The sequence below is a fragment of the Saccostrea cucullata genome, unplaced genomic scaffold, assembly GCF_032062105.1.
Source record: "Saccostrea cucullata isolate Sc308-1 unplaced genomic scaffold, CSIRO_AGI_Scuc_v1 ctg1682, whole genome shotgun sequence".
In the NCBI taxonomy this organism is placed as follows: domain Eukaryota; kingdom Metazoa; phylum Mollusca; class Bivalvia; order Ostreida; family Ostreidae; genus Saccostrea; species Saccostrea cuccullata.
Genome location: NW_026930078.1, coordinates 86,259 through 104,134, shown reverse-complemented (window position 1 = coordinate 104,134; position 17,876 = coordinate 86,259).

Below are 17,876 nucleotides of genomic sequence, written 5' to 3'. Positions count from 1 at the left end.
ATATTGACTGTTCAAAAGTTATTCAATGAAGACTTTTGGCCCCTCTTGGCCCCTCATTTGAGTGCCAAGCTCCTATTTCTTGATTTTGTCTAAAAGCTCTTAGGATTTTGAACACTTTTTGTTCAACAACTATTCAGAGATTCTTTTTCGTTTTAGAGTTATTTGCATAAGGAATATTTAGGGGCCAATCCTTCAACTCCTTAATGGGGACGTTTAGCGAAAAATGAAAGGTTGCATATTGTTAAGAGCATTATTTTGAACATCTTTTGTTCAATATTACTTATCAAAATATTTCTCAATTTCGAAATATTAAGTGTCAAAGATTTAGCATTCTGGCCCCTTGTGGCCCCTATTTATGTAACATATGACATAAATATTATAATATATTATTGTAAATTTTCAAGATATACATTTTTGCTTCAGTAATATATAACAAAATATTGACTGTTTAAGAGTTATTTAATAAAGACTTTTGGCCCCTCTCGGCCCCTTATGTGATGAGTCAGCACTTTTTTCTTGATATCATATTAAAGATCTTGTCATTTTGCACAAATTTTTTTAAGTATACTTTAACAAAATACTAGTAGTTATACTTTAAAAGATATGATACAAAATGTCTCGAAAATTCACTCTTGATTCGTGTCCTAGATTTTGACCCCTACTGAGCTTCCATACTATACGATTCTGGAAATTTTCAAAACTATTTTGCAATTTACCAAAGTGTCCTCTATCATCGCTAAAAATTTCAGCTCTCTAGCTTACGCCGTTTTTGAGATTACTCAAGGACAAGGAGACCCTCTAAAAATCACTGAAAGGGCGATAACTCCAGACCGGAAGTGATTTTTTCAAAATTGGGTCGGGGGTACAAACTTCAGATACGAACACATAATCTCTGAAAATTTGAACAAAATCGATCGAACCGTCTTCGAGAAATCTTCTGCAAAAAAATTGTAAAGAAAAAGAAAGAATAACTAGATGAGATCTCGTTGCGAGCAACGAGTGGGTCTTCCGTTCAATTCTTGATGAGATGAGATAAGATTTTGATTGCGATTTTCATTCTAAAATAATGATTTACCACAATCTGTAAAAAGACATTGAACATTAAAGACTTTTAAAAATCGGCCTTTTGCCCCTAACGGCCACTTATTTTAGGAATCAGCACTCTTTATTCACATCATCTTAAAATTCTTAAGATTTTGAACATTTTGTGTTCAACAACTGTTTAGAAATTCCTTTTCGTTTTTGAGCTATTAGCAAAAGAAATATTTAGGGACCAACCCTTCAACTCCTTAATGGGGCCGTTAAGCAAAAAATGAAAGGTAGCATTTTGTTCAAAACATCATTTTGAACATCTGTTGTTCAATATTGCTTATCAAAATATTTCTCCATTTTGAGATATTAAGCATCAAAGATTTAGCATTCTGGCCCCTTGTGGCCCCTAATTATGAACCATACGACATAAAAATCATAATATTTAGATGTAGATGGTTGAGATGAACATCTTTGCTTCAGTAATGTATTACAAAATATGAACTGATAAAGAATTATGGATTGAAGACTTTTGGCCCCTCTTGGCCCCTAATTTGAGTGCCTAGCCCCTTTTTCGGGATCTCATTTAAAGCTCTTAAGATTTTGAACATTTTGTGTTCAACAACTGTTTAGAAATTCCTTTCCGTTTTTGAGCTATTAGCAAAAGAAATATTTAGGGGCCAACCCTTCAACTCCTTAATGGGGCCTTTTAGCAAAAAATGAAAGGTAGCTTATTGTTCAGAACATTATTTTGAACATCTTTTGTTCAATATTGCTTATCAAAATATTTCTCCATTTTGAGATATAAAGCATCAAAGATTTAGCATTCTGGCCCCTTGTGACCCCTAATTATGAACCATACGACATAAAAATCATAATATTTAGATGTAGATGGTTGAGATGAACATCTTTGCTTCAGTAATGTATTACAAAATATAAACTGATAAAGAGTTATGGATCGAAGACTTTTGCCCCCTCTTGGCCCCTAATTTGAGTGCTTAGCCCCTTTTTCGGGATCTCATTTAAAGCTCTTACGATTTTGAACATTTTGTGTTCAACAACTGTTTAGAAATTCCTTTTCGTTTTTGAGATATTAGCAAAAGAAATATTTAGGGGCCAACCCTTCAACTCCTTAATGGGGCCTTTTAGCAAAAAATGAAAGGTAGCTTATTGTTCAGAACATTATTTTGAACATCTTTTGTTCAATATTGCTTATCAAAATATTTCTCCATTTTGAGATATAAAGCATCAAAGATTTAGCATTCTGGCCCCTTGTTGACCCTAATTATGAACCATACGACATAAAAATCATGATATTTAGATGTAGATGGTTGAGATGAACATCTTTGCTTCAGTAATGTATTACAAAATATTAACTGATAAAGAGTTATCGATTGAAGACTTTTGGCCCCTCTTGGCCCCTAATTTGAGTGCCCAGCCCCTTTTTCAGGATCTCATCTTAAAGCTCTTAAGATTTTGAATATTTTGTGTTCAACAACTGCTTAAAAATTCCTTTTCGTTTTTGAGCTATTAGCAAAAGAAATATTTAGGGGCCAACCCTTCAACTCCTTAATGGGGTCGTTAAGCAAAAAATGAAGGGTAGCATCTTGTTCAAAACATTATTTTGAACATCTTTTGTTCAATATTGCTTATCAAAATATTTCTCCATTTTGAGATATTAAGCATCAAAGATTTAGCATTCTGGCCCCTTGTGGCCCCTGATTATGAACCATACGACATAAAAATCATAATATTTAGATGTAGATGGTTGAGATGAACATCTTTGCTTCAGTAATGTATTACAAAATATGAACTGATAAAGAATTATGGATTGAAGACTTTTGGCCACTCTTGGCCCCTAATTTGAGTGCTTAGCCCCTTTTTCGGGATCTCATTTTAAAGCTGTTAAGATTTTGAACATTTTGTGTTCAACAACTGTTTAGAAATTCCTTTTCGTTTTTGAGATATTAGCAAAAGAAATATTTAGGGGCCAACCCTTCAACTCCTTAATGGGGCCTTTTAGCAAAAAATGAAAAGTAGCTTATTGTTCAGAACATTATTTTGAACATCTTTTGTTCAATATTGCTTATCAAAATATTTCTCCATTTCGAGATATAAAGCATCAAAGATTTAGCATTCTGGCCCCTTGTGGCCCCTAATTATGAACCAAACGACATAAAAATCATAATATTAAGATGTAGATGGTTGAGATGAACATCTTTGCTTCAGTAATGTATTACAAAATATTAACTGATAAAGAGCTATCGATTGAAGACTTTTGGCCCCTTTTGGCCCCTAATTTGAGTGCCTAGCCCCTTTTTCAGGATCTCATCTTAAAGCTCTTAAGATTTTGAACATTTTGTGTTCAACAACTGTTTAGAAATTCCTTTTCGTTTTTGAGCTATTAGCAAAAGAAATATTTAGGGGCCAACCCTTCAACTCCTTAATGGGGCAGTTTAGCAAATAATGAAAGATTGCATATTGTTCAGAACATTATTTTGAACATCTTTTGTTCAATATTGCTTATCAAAATATTTCTCCATTTCGAGATATAAAGCATCAAAGATTTAGCATTCTGGCCCCTTGTGGCCCCTAATTATGTACCATATGATATAAAAATCATTATATAAAGTTGTAGATGGTTGAGATGAACATCTTTGCTTCAGTAATGTATAACAAAATATTGACTTTAAAAGAGTTATTGAATAAAAACTGTTGGCCCCTTTCAGCCCTTAATTTGATGAGTCAGCACATTTTTCTTGATATCATATTAAAGATCTTGATATTTTGCACAAATGTTGTTCAGTATGTTTTAACAATATATTTATATTTTAAAAGATATGATACAAAATGTCTCAAAAAACCACTCGTAAAACGTGTCCTAAATTTTGACCCCTACCGAGCTTCCATACTAGGCACTTCCGGAAAATATCCTGACCCAGGTGCAAGATGGCAACATGTCCTCTACCATCCCTCAAAATTTCAGCTTTCTAGCTTGAGCCATTTTTGAGTTCCATCACAGACAAGGAGGTCCTCCAAATTTTGATCAAAGGGCGATAACTCCCGACCGGAAGTGAATTTCCAAAAAATAATTTGCCGGAATTAACTTCAGATGACAACGCATCGACTGTGAAAATTTGAAGCAAATCGAACGAGCCATCTCCGAGAAATCCTCTGCACAAATTTTGTAAGAAGAAAAAAGAATAAAAATAATAATAATAATAATAACTAGATACGATCTCGTTGCGAGCAACGAGTGGGTCTTCCGTCCAATTCTTGATGAGATGAGATAAGATTTTGATTGCAATTTTCATTCTAAAAATATTTTACCACAATCTGTAAAAAGACATTGAACATTAAAGACTTCAAAAATCGACCTTTGGCCCCTAACAGCCCCTAATTTTAGGAATCGGCCCTTTTTATTCATATCATCTTAAAGCTCTTAAGATTTTAAACATTTTTTGTTCAACAACTATTCAGAAATTCTTTTTCGTTTTTGAGCTATTAGCAAAAGAAATATTTAGGGGCCAACCCTTCAACTCCTTAATGGGGACATTTAGCAAAAAATGAAAGGTTGCATATTGTTCAGAACATTATTTTGAACATCTTTTGTTCAATATTGCTTATCAAAATATTTCTCTCTTTCGAGATTTAAAGCATCAAAGATTTAGCATTCTGGCCCCTTGTGGCCCCTAATTATGTACCATACGACATAAAAAGCATAATATATAGTTGTAGATGGTTGAGATAATCATCTTTGCTTCAGTAATGTATTACAAAATATTAACTGATAAAGAGTTATCGATTGAAGACTTTAAGCCCCGTTTGGCCCCTAATTTGAGTGCCTAGCCCCTTATTCTTGATTTCATCTTGAAGCTCTTAAGATTTTGAACATTTTTTGCTCAATAACTATTCAGAAATTCTTTTTCGTTTTTGAGCTATTAGCACAAGAAATATTAAGGGGCCAACCCTTCAACTCCTTAATGGGGATGTTTAGCAAAAAATGAAAGGTTGCATATTGTTCAGAACATTATTTTGAATATCTTTTGTTCAATATTGCTTATCAAAATATTTCTCTCTTTCGAGATATAAAGCATCAAAGATTTAGCATTCTGGCCCCTTGTGGCCCCTAATTATGTACCATACGACATAAAAATCATAATATATAGTTGTAGATGGTTGAGATAAACATCTTTGCTTGAGTAATGTATTACGAAATATTAACTGATAAAGAGTTATCGATTGAAGACTTTTGGCCCCTCTTGGCCCCTAATTCGAGTGCCCAGCCCCTTTTTCGGGATCTCATCTTAAAGATCTTAAGATTTTGAACATTTTTTGTTCAATAACTATTCAGAAATTCTTTTTCGTTTTTGAGCTATTAGCAAAAGAAATATTTAGGGGCCAACCCTTCAACTCCTTAATGGGGACATTTAGCAAAAAATGAAAGGTTGCATATTGTTCAGAACATTATTTTGAACATCTTTTGTTCAATATTGCTTATCAAAATATTTCTCTCTTTCGAGATATAAAGCATCAAAGATTTAGCATTCTGGCCCCTTGTGGCCCCTAATTATGTACCATACGACATAAAAACCGTAATATATAGTTGTAGATGGTTGAGATAAACATATTTGCTTCAGTAATGTATTACAAAATATTAACTGATAAAGAGTTATCGATTGAAGACTTTTAGCCCCTCTTGGCCCCTAATTCGAGTGCCCAGCCCCTTTTTCGGGATCTCATCTTAAAGATCTTAAGATTTTGAACATTTTTTGTTCATTAACTATTCAGAAATTCTTTTTCGTTTTTGAGCTATTAGCAAAAGAAATATTTAGGGGCCAACCCTTCAACTCCTTAATGGGGACGTTTTACAAAAAATGAAAGGTTGCATATTGTTCAGAACATGATTTTGAACATCTTTTGTTCAATATTGCTTATCAAAATATTTCTCTCTTTCGAGATATAAAGCATCAAAGATTTAGCATTCTGGCCCCTTGTGGCCCCTAATTATGTACCATACGACATAAAAATCATAATATATAGTTGTAGATGGTTGAGATAAATATCTTTGCTTCAGTAATGTATTACAAAATTTTAACTGATAAAGAGTTATCGATTGAAGACTTTTGGCCCCTCTTGGCCACTAATTCGAGTGCCCAGCCCCTTTTTCGGGATCTCATCTTAAAGCTCTTAAGATTTTGAACATTTTTTGTTCATTAACTATTCAGAAATTCTTTTTCGTTTTTGAGCTATTAGCAAAAGAAATATTAAGGGGCCAACCCTTCAACTCCGTAATGAGGACGTTCAGCGAAAAATAAAAGGTTGCATATTGTTCAGAACATTATTTTGAACATCTTTTGTTCAATATTGCTTATCAAAATATTTCTCCCTTTCGAGATATAAAGCATCAAAGATTTAGCATTCTGGCCCCTTGTGGCCCCTAATTATGTACCATACGACATGAATTTTATAATATATAGTTGTAGATTGTTAAGCTTAACATTTTTTGTTCAATAATAAACAACAAAATTTTAATTGTTAAATTGTTATCGGTTAAAGACTTCTGGCGCCTTTTTGCCCTTAATGTGATGAGTCAGCGCTTTTGTCTTGGTATAATATGAAAGATCTTGATGTTCTGCACAAATGATGTTCAGTATGTTTTAACAAAATAATTATACTTTAAAAGATATGATGCAAAACGTCTCAAAAAATCGGTCATGATTCGTGTCCTAAATTTTGACCCCTACCGAGCTCCCATACTAGGCACTTCCGGAAAATATCCTGACCCAGGTGCAATATGGCAACATGTCCTCTACCATCCCTGAAAATTTCAGCTTTCTAGCTTGACCCGTTTTTGAGTTCCATCACAGACATGGAGGTCATCTAAATTTTGATTAAAGGGCGATAACTTCCGACCGGAAGTGATTTTTTCAAAATCGAAGCGCCGGTACAAACTTCAGATAGAAGCACATCAACACTGAAAATTTGAACCAAATCGATCGAGCCATCTCCGAGAAATCTTCTGCACAAAATCGGTAAGGAGAAAAAAGAATAATAATAATAATAACTAGATACGATCTCGTTGCGAGCAACGAGTGGGTCTTCCGTTCGATTCTTGATGAGATGAGATTAGATTTTGATTGAGATTTTTATTCGAAAATAATGATTTTTTTTCATAATCTGTAAAAAGACATTGAACAATAAAAGACTCCTAAAATCGACTTTTGACCCCTACCGGCCCCTAAAATTAAGGATCAGCCCTTTTTTCTTCATATCATTTTAAAACTCTCAGGATTTTGAACACTTTTTGTTCAACAACTCTTCAGAGATTCTGTATCTTTTCGAGTTATTTGCAAAAGAAATATTTAGGGGCCAACCCTTCAACTCCCTAATGGGGACGTTTAGCGAAAAATGAAAGGTTGCATATTGTTTAGAACATGATTTTGAACATGTTTTGCTCAAAATTACTTATCAAAATATTTCTAACTTTCGAGATAAAAAGCGTCAAAGATTTAGCATTCTGACCCCATGTGGCCCCTAATTATGTACTATACGATATTAGAATTATAATATACAGTTGTATATTGTTGAGTTAAACATTTTTGCTTCAGTAATGTATAACAAAATATTGACTGTTAAAGAGTTATCGAAAAAAGACTTTTAGCCCCTTTTGGCCCTTAATTTGAGCACCCAGCCCCTTTTTCTGGATTTCATCTTGGAGCTCTTAGGGTTTGGGGCACTTTTTGTTCAACAACTATTCAGAGATTCTTTTTCGTTTTCGAGTTATTTGCAAAAGAAATATTTCGGGGCCAACCCTTCAACTCCCTAATGGGGACGTTTAACGAAAAATGAAAGGTTGCATATTGTTCAGAACATGATTTTGAACATCTTTTGTTCAATATTACTTGTCAAAATATTTCTCACTTTCGAGATATAAAGCGTCAAAGATTAAGCATTCTGGCCCCTTGTGGCCCCTAATTATGTAACATACGACATTAAAATCATAATATACACTTAAATATTGTTGAGTTAAACATTTTTGTTTCAGTAATGTATAACAAAATATTGACTGTTAAAGAGTTATCGAAAAAAGATTTTTAGCCCCTTTTGGCCCCTAATTTGATCGCCCAGCCCCTTTTTCTGGATTTCATCTTGGAGCTCTTAAGATTTTGAACACTTTTTGTTCAACAACTATTCAGAGATTCTTTTACCTTTTCGAGTTATTTGCGAAAGAAATATTTAGGGGCCAACCCTTCAACTCCCTAATGGGGACGTTTAGTGAAAAATAAAAGGTTGCATATTGTTCAGAACATGATTTTGAACATCTTTTGTTCAATATTACTTGTCAAAATATTTCTCACTTTCGAGATATAAAGCGTCAAAGATTAAGCACTCTGGCCCCTTTTGGCCCCTAATTACGTACCATACGACATGAAAATCATAATATACAGTGGTAGATTGTTGAGATAAACATTTTTGCTTCAGTAATGTATAACAAAATATTGACTGTTAAAGAGTTATCGAAAAAAGACTTTAAGCCCCTTTTGGCCCCTAATGTGATGAGTCAGCACTTTTTTCTTGATATCATTTTAAAGATCTTGTCATTCTGCACAAATCTTGTTCAGTATCTTTTAACAAAATAATTATACTTTAAAAGATATGATGCAAAATGTCTTAAAAAATCAGTCATGATTCGTGTCCTAAATTTTGACCCCTACCGAGCTTCCATACTAGAAACTTCCGGAAAATATCCTGACCCAGGTGCAACATGGCAACATGTCCTCTATTATCACTGAAAATTTCAACGCTCTAGCTTAAGCCGTTATTGAGTTCTATCACAGACACGGAGGTCTTCTGAATTTTAAGAAAAGGGCGATAACTCTAGACCGGAAGTGATTTTCAAAAAATCCTTCAGCCGGAATTAACTTCAGATAATTCTGCACCAACCCTGAAAATTTGAAACAAATCGATCGAAAGATCTCTGAGGAATCGTCGGCACAAAATTTGTGCAGAAAAAAAGAATAATAATAATAATAATAAGAAAATTGAAAAAGAAACAAAAGAATAATAGAAGGGTCTTCCGCTGAAGACGGAAGACCCTAATAAAAGTGAAAAAGAAACCAAAGAATAATAGAAGGGTCTTCCGCTGAAGACGGAAGACCCTAATAATAATAATAAAGGTAAAAAAGAAACCGAAGAATAATAGAAGGGTCTTCCGCTGAAGACGGAAGACCCTAATAACTAGACGAGCTTGTTGCAAAGCAACAAATAAGTCTTCCGTCTAATTCTGAAGATGATGAGATCGAGATTGTTAGACATTTACGGTTATGTGTGCAAAAACCAGCCATTTACAAATACTTCCGGTCTGACCGGAAGTGACGCCATCTTAACTACTTTAAATGATCTCCGCATCTGCTATTTGTTATTCTGAACAACTTTTCTTCTATGATGCTTAACAAATTGTCAATACTTTTTGAGATATCAGGAAAATACTGCTGGCCCCTCTAAATCCCTAATTTTAGGGGTCAGCCCTTTTTTTGAGATATCAATTGAAAGATCGTGTAATTCTACACTTCTTTTGTTCTATATGTTTTAACAAAATATTTCTAGGTAAAAAGTTATCATAGAAAAGGCGTTAAAAATTTTAAAAGTCATGATAGGACTATTTTCGGCCCATAGCGAGCGCCGGCGCGTCGTACTTCCGGTAGTTGTGATATACAAAAGGCACTTCTCCAAAGTTTGCTCTAGCATCACTGAAAATATCATGCTTCTGTGTTAAGTACTTTTTGAGAAAACTGCCGGACAAAGTGACCCTCTAAAAATCACTAAATCGCAGAAAACTCCGAACCGGAAGTGAAGTCACCAAAATAAAAAAATATATATCTAGATTTTTTGATGTTCTATCAGACCTGAAAGTTTCATGAAAATCGATCGACCCGTTCTCGAGAACTCGCGCGCACAAAATCGGTAAGAAAAAAAAACAATAATAAAAATAGTGGAAAAGAAACCTAAGAATAACAGTAAGGTCTTCCGCTGAAGACGGAAGACCTTAATAAAAGTGAAAAAGAAACAATAGAATAATAGAAGGGTCTTCCGTTGGAGACGGAAGACCCTAATAAAAATAATAATAATAAGAAACAGAGTAAAAACAATATGTTCCCCAACTTCGTTTGGGGAACATAATAAGAAACAGAGTAAAAACAATATGTTCCCAAACTCCGTTTGGGGAACATAATAAAATTTTCCCTCTATTTCCTTTTTAGCAGACATTAAATCTCGTTTGTCTGTCATTCTATCTGTTACAAAAAATTAAACCTTGGTCATGGTTTTTTTTTATTGAGAAGAGATAGGACTTTCATATTTCAAATCATCTGTGACAAAATATTTCTAAATAGTAAACATGGTCATAACTTTTAGATAAGAAGTGAGAGATCAACTCTGTTTAAATTCGGGCTAACGTTGTGTCCCTTTCTCTTTTTGTATACATATAGTGATTACCTAAAATCAAATATTCGCTGCGAGATGTTACCGGCCCCTGTGGACGTAATGTCTTTATTTCTAAGCTAGCAGACGAACACATTCACATGACATTGGTAAGGCTGATTCATGTGATAGGAAAATTTCAATGTTTGGTTGTTATTTTAAAAGCTAACATACACATGATTGTATGTATATAATTTTAAATGGGATATTGGACCATTGAATCATATTGTATTGATTTGACATTATAATATTGTTGATGGCATATTAGCCCATTGTATCCATATTGCGTGGCGATGTGCATTCGGGAACTTTACCCAGTGCACAACATTTAGCCTATTTGGGGTCGCCACAGTTGTTGTTGGTTGTTGGGGAGACGAGTACAAATACAACCGAGTCTAGCGTTTGTGTATATTCAAGTTCAATTCAAGAGACCATACCCTGGTACCTGTGTACTTTTTGTAAATGCATGGTGTGCTATAACAGTCAAAAATAAAAAAAAAATGGTAAGAGTTTTTTTTTTTTTGTTAAACCGTTAAAGAAATAAAAAAAATTGTTTCTTAAAAATAAGCTAACATCACTAAATCTAATTAATGTTCTTTGCAGAATAAACAATATAAATTCTTTCTATTTTTCTTGTGGGAACAATGTATTTTTTTTTTTAACTTATTAATTAAAATATTATTAATGTAAAATTAAACTATTGCAAGTATTTAAAAAAAATAATTAGATTACCTTGGAATATTCATTAAACTCAAATAGGTAAATCAATAAAACTGCTATTTAAATTGATTTCATGAATGAAATAATTTTATATTATACCTGGTGATATTAATAAATTATTCCCTTTTTCTCATATATAAAGAAAATCTTATGCAAATGTATATACACTGTACAAGTAACCCCCCCCTCATTCCATAGTTATAGACAAAATGTGCATACATAATATATATAGTAATTTAATTTTGATATTTATATTTTAATTGTAGGATGCCTGGAGATGGTCCAAAACAATATCCTGTTACTGGAGCTGTTACTTGTTGGTATTGTCAGTGTCATGCTGGAGCCAGAGTTGTCGGGGCATGTGCCCATGTGGCCTCAGTATTGTGGTTTCTTGGCTATGAAAGACACACGAACTTTGCAGTAAGACCTATTCAAGACTGGGCTGACTACCTTGAGGATGCAGCTGTGCAACCTGCAGTAATGGATGGCTCAACAGAAAGTGAAATGAGTGCAACGGAAGAGTGACATGAATTGTGACATTGGTTTATTGAGAGTGAACATTCTGCAGATTATAGGTGTCTCCATATGAATGAAAATTTTCAAGAGGGACGTTAAACAATATACAATCAATCAATCTGCAGGTTATGATATCCACTGCATTAGACTCCCATTATTGTTTTCAACAATATAGTGGAAGGCTGTGTATATATTGTTATTAATTAATAGTAAATAGGGATTTTTATGTATCTATGTTTTTTTTTTTGTTTAAATTGTGATTTCTTAACATCTGTTATATAATTGAGAAATTAAAATATAGTACATTGTACATCCCAAAAACATATTAGATTCATTGCATGAGTTTAATAAGTTCGGTTGTAAATATTGAAAGATGAATTATGTACTAATAACTAATTCTATGATGCTTAGGTCATTTGTATGACATTGTGAGGATGATAAACATTATCTTATTATGAGTAAATGTAGTGTTTAAGGCATGAGTGATGTGATGTTAAACTTCTATGATCTTTTTGGAAAAAGTATAGGTGGGTGATGGGAGTTCTGGAATTTGTTTATGCAAACTGAAATCCCTTATTGTTATTTTTGTCAAGTTTAATGAATTGTTATTAAATATGTTAGTTGAATACATTTCTTGTTTGTTCACTTTGTGCATTCAATGTATTTTTATGTTAAATACATACAAGCAAATTCAAAGAATTGTGGTGCCCCGCTTTCGGTGTCTTTGTGAGTGAGATGTTATTTTTTATGACATATTGCGTCTAATATGAACACCCTATCATATGTCATTTATTTAGAAATTATCATTGAAGTTGATTTTTTTGAAGGATGAAAACCCTAATCCTGACCGTTAAAAACTTATGGCCAAAGTGAAAGTTTTTTAAAGTAGGTCAACTCCAAGGTCAAGATCAAAGGGTCAAAGTTGTTGATATCCAATGAAAGGTCTTCTCACAAGGATTATGTATGTGAAGTATGAAAGTCCTAGCCATTACCGTTCAAAAGTTATGGTCAAGGTTAAAGTTTATTCATAAGTACGTAAATCTTTAAGGTCAAGGTCAAAAGGTAAAGGTTGTTGGTATCCAATGAAATATCTTGACTTAAAGAATACATATGTGAAAAATAAAAGTCCTAGTATCTACTGTTTAAAAGTTGTGACCAAGGTTAAAGTTTAAAAAGTAGTTAAAACTCCAAGGTCAAGGGGTAAAAGTTGTTGGTATCCAATGAAAGGTCTTTTTACAAGGATTACATATGTGAAGTACGAAAGCCTTAGTCCTCACCGTTCAAAAGTAATGGTCAAGGTTAAAGTTTTTTTCATAAGTACGTGAAACTCCATGGTCAAGGTCAAAAGGTCAAGGTTGTTGGTATTCAATGAAAGGTCTTGCCACAAAGAATACATATGTGAAATATGAAAGTCGTAGTACCTACCATTCAAAAGTTATGGCCAAAGTAAAAGTTTGGAATTTTTGTGTAAAAGTGGGTTAAACTCAAAGGTCAAGGTCAAAAGGTCAAATTTGGTGGTACCCAAAGAAAGGTCTTGTAACAAGGAATACACATGTGTAATATGAAAGTCATAGCTCCATTAAATCAAATGTTATGGGCAAGGTTAAAGTCTTTGTGACGGACAGACTGACAGACTTACAGACTGACAGACAGACGAATGAGATTTAATGTTCACCCGCTTTCGCGAAAACTGGGGACAAAAACAACTGTTTTACATTCAAATCCGTTTTTTTACCACTTTTAGCTAAAAAAATAGTTTCTATTCACATGTTTAAGATCATTTCTGCTGTACTTGTATTAGACATCCATCTTTTATTGTCCCCCGCTTTCGCGAAAGCGAGGGGACATTAAATCTCATTCGTCTGTCCGTCAGTCTGTCAGTCTGTCAGTCTGTCAGTCTGTCCGTCTGTCCGTCTGTCAGTCTGTCCGTCACAAAAACTTTAACCTTGCCTATAACTTTTGATTTAGTAGAACTATGACTTTCATATTTCACATGTGTATTCCTTGTGACAAGACCTTTCTTTGGGTACCACCAAATTTGACCTTTTGACCTTGACCTTGGAGTTTGACCCACTTTTACACAGAAATTTCAAACTTTTACTTTGGCCATAACTTTTGAATGGAAGGTACTAGGACTTTCATATTTCACAAATATATTGTTTGTAGCAAGACCTTTCACTGGATACCAACAACCTTGACCTTTTGACCTTGGAGATTTACATACTTATGTAAAAACATTCACCTTGACCATAACTTTTGAACGGTGAGGGTTAGGGTTTTCGTACTTCAAACATGTAATCCTTGTGAGAAGACCTTTTATTGGATACCAAGAACTTTTAACTTTGACTTTGACCTTGGAGTTTTAACTACTTTTTAAAAACTTTAAACTTGGTCACAACTTTTAAACAGTAGATACTAGGACTTTTATATTTCACATATGTATTTCTTGTTGCAAGACATTTCATTGGATACCAAAAACCTTGACCTTTTGACCTTGACCTTGGAGATTTACATACTTATGAAAAAACATTTACCTTGACCATAACTTTTGAACGGTGAGGGCTAGGGCTTTCGTTCTTCACATATGCAATCTTTTTCAGAAGACCTTTCATTGGATACCAACAACTTTTACCCTTTGACCTTGACATTGGAGTTTTAACTACTTTTAATTTTTTTTTGTAACTTTGGTCACAACTGTTGAACGGTAGATACTAGGACTTTTTTATTTCACATATGTATTCTTTGTGGCAAGTCCTTTCATTGGATATCAACAACTTTGACCTTTTGACCTTGACCTTAAAGATTTACGTACTTATGTAAAAACTTTAACCTTGACCACAACTTTTGAACGGTAAGGGCTAGGGCTTTCATACTTCACATATGTAATCCTTGTGAGAAAACCTTTCATCAACAACTTTAACCCTTTGATCTTGACCTTGGAGTTGACCTACTTTTAAAAAACGTTAACTTTGGCCATAACCTTTTAACGGTCAGGATAAGGGTTTTCATCCTTAAAAAAAATCAACTTCAATGATAATTTCTATGAAGTGACATATGATAGGATGTTTATATTAGACACAATATATCATAAAAAATAACATCTCACCAACAAAGACACCGAAAGCGGGGGACCACAATTCTTTGAATTTGCTTGTTTCTTTAATCATATTTACAGGGGAAAAAAATTATTACGAATTTCCAGAAATCAGTGAAAATGTTATATTTGTATTGACCCCAAAATGTCTTAATAGTGGTTTTTTCATCAAAATATGTCTGAAAAGGTGTGATTCAATCATAATTCTTTTAACATTTATAATATTTTGTCCATTATGGTTGGGGCATATTTAGGGTCTTAATGCCCCTGATTCTTTGTCGGATGTTAATCTCAGCAAGATGTCGTAGTGACTAAAAGTTTTGGTCTGGTGTCCCTACGAAATCTCAGCTCAGTGTCACACAAACTGACTGGGGTTTTCTTGCCTTGACTTCGACCGCTTGTTTCAATCATTACGGACTGAAATGAATTTGCTGTCCGCTTTAACTTTTTCCTTATAGGACATCCTTTTAAGTTTCTATCACGATAAAAGTTTCGTTTCTTACCTTTAAAAGGTTTAAATCCAACAAAATATAAAGTTGTTTACTTAATTTTTCATAGAAATATCCCATTCGTTTATAACCTCCGATGCTGAAGAGTTCAAGCAATAGTCTGCTTTAAATACTTCTTACTATGGTTCATTTCTATAATAGTACTGTAGCAGAACGAAGTATTCGAAGCAAATTATTGCTGGAACTCTTCAGCGACTATTATTATGAAAAAATGAGTAATATTAATTTTCAGCATATATAAATATTATGGGACACATGTATTTATTTTAATGTTTAGGCATTGGTCTAAACAAACACTTTAAGTAGCTTTAAACAAATATTTTTTTTAGAATAGATTATAAGTATCTTTGACTTAAAAAAGATAACTAAGAAGTTTCCACAGGAGTCTGAAGTTTTTATCGTCGAAAAAAATCCGGGAAAAAAATGTCCCACCCTCAATAAAAATAAACACCAGGATGGCAACATGTTTTGGGGACCTACCAAAACAAATAGACCTGGACTTGGACACCATGCCACTAACCGGAAGTGAATCTCGCAGTGAATATTTGACGTTAAGTGAAGAAAAGAAAGAAAAATGCATGTAAAACTTCATGTACAATATTATATTACCATATGTGATCAATTTAAAAAAAAACGTATTTTTCAAACAAAATAATGCCTTAGTCTAGCTGTTTGGCTATTTGATGACTGGTCTTTTCAATGATTTAAATTTGGCGCCTTGTAAAAACTGAATTATCTGCTCCTGGTGCATATTGTCATAAAAGTAAGAAAAAGAATTGAAAAGTTCTCTGAAATATATTTAAAATAACTGAATCAAATTTTGTTAAACAATTATTTATTTTGTTTAATTTTAACAAGCTTTTGAGGAAATCAAATACACACTGCGAGATTCACTTCCGGTCTAGTGGCATGGAGTCCAGGATGAGCTATCAAGGTGGGAAAAGGGCCATGCACGGCCAGTAGTCGTCAAGCAATTTGGATTTTTTTAACTTGAATAAATAGCACAAACTTACCACTCCGGATACTGAACTAGTCGCTAAATTATTCTAGCCAAGCCCAGGTCTATTTGTTTAGGAGGGTTCCCCCAAAACACGCTGCAACCCTGGTGTTTTTTTTTTGTTTTTTTTTTTAGTTGAGGGTGGGAAATTTTTTCCGAATTTTTTAATTTTTGGGACGATAAAAACTTCAGACTCCTGGGCTGTAAATGATTTAAAACTCATAAAATCAGAAATACGAGACTAAGCATGATTTTGGAATATATCTTCCAAGTTATAATGCCTGTTCGCGGTCTTTTGTCTTGTTTGAGTAAACATGCATTTTATTTGATTTCGAAAACTCAACAGATAAGACTGATTAAATCAGAATTATAAGTTTTATTTAGATTAATACGAGTTTTTCGGAACATTGATGACAAAGATGGATCAGTATCCTCAAGCAAACAGTTAGCTCTAACTCCACTTTACGAAACGTTGGATCAAGGGGTAAATGATTCAGGAATGACTGTCGTATTGTAATTTTTGTATTTACTACCACCCGGTAAATTAAAAAATTACTATATAACATGATGATAAAAAAAGTTCAGCGACTAAAAAAAATGTTAATGTGACTGATTCAAATTGTAAAATGTTTTGTAAAATTTCTTACTCAATAGATGGTCTTACGAATAAGATTTTTATTATTAGAGTACATATGACATTATATTTCAGATATTTTTGGGGGGGGGGGTGTCGATGTTGTATAGAAAACGATACAGGTTCTTAACAATGCCACCAATGAGCCAAATCTAATGACTGTTCACACATGAAACGGAAGGACGCAGCCTTGATTAATTGACGGTCCAGAAACACAAAAAAGTTAGACCATCGCAGCCATCTACATAATTCATCTCAGACAAAATTACAATAAAGAGTTCTACGTCTTTGCGGTATTATTATCACATATGTATTATTTTGTCAAAACCCTTCCAACGGATACCATCAATTTTGACCCTTTGACCTTGGGAGTTTGTTGTTTAACGACTTTGGAGTTAGACCGAATTACAAAAAATACCATTTTTATTCTGAACAAACAAGATAAGGATGTTCATAGTTCACAGGGATAAGACAAGACCTTACATGGAATATCCTTTGTTTTTTTCTTAGGACGATTTTACCCTTACTTTGGACTTTCAGTAGGCGTGACTTTCTCGGCGCTACGTAATAGCGAATACTAGTAGATTCCCATTGGTTACGAAATTAATAACATCAGGAACTTAAAATTGTTGTTGATAAAGATGAGACGACTTATGCCCCACCTCTGTGCCGTGAGAGAACTTTTAATTGGCTATTTACTACACCAGTTGACATTCGGCCGCATTTCTATCATATGTATATTTCAACAGTGAAGGGAAGCTGTGTAAATTTCAGAAGCTAATTAGGTAACGTCGAGAATGCCACGCCTTACTGAAAGTCCAAACTCAGCGTGTAATGAATACTTTTGACCTTCAATTTACCGTTTTAAAATTTAACCTTGGACATGGCTTTGAA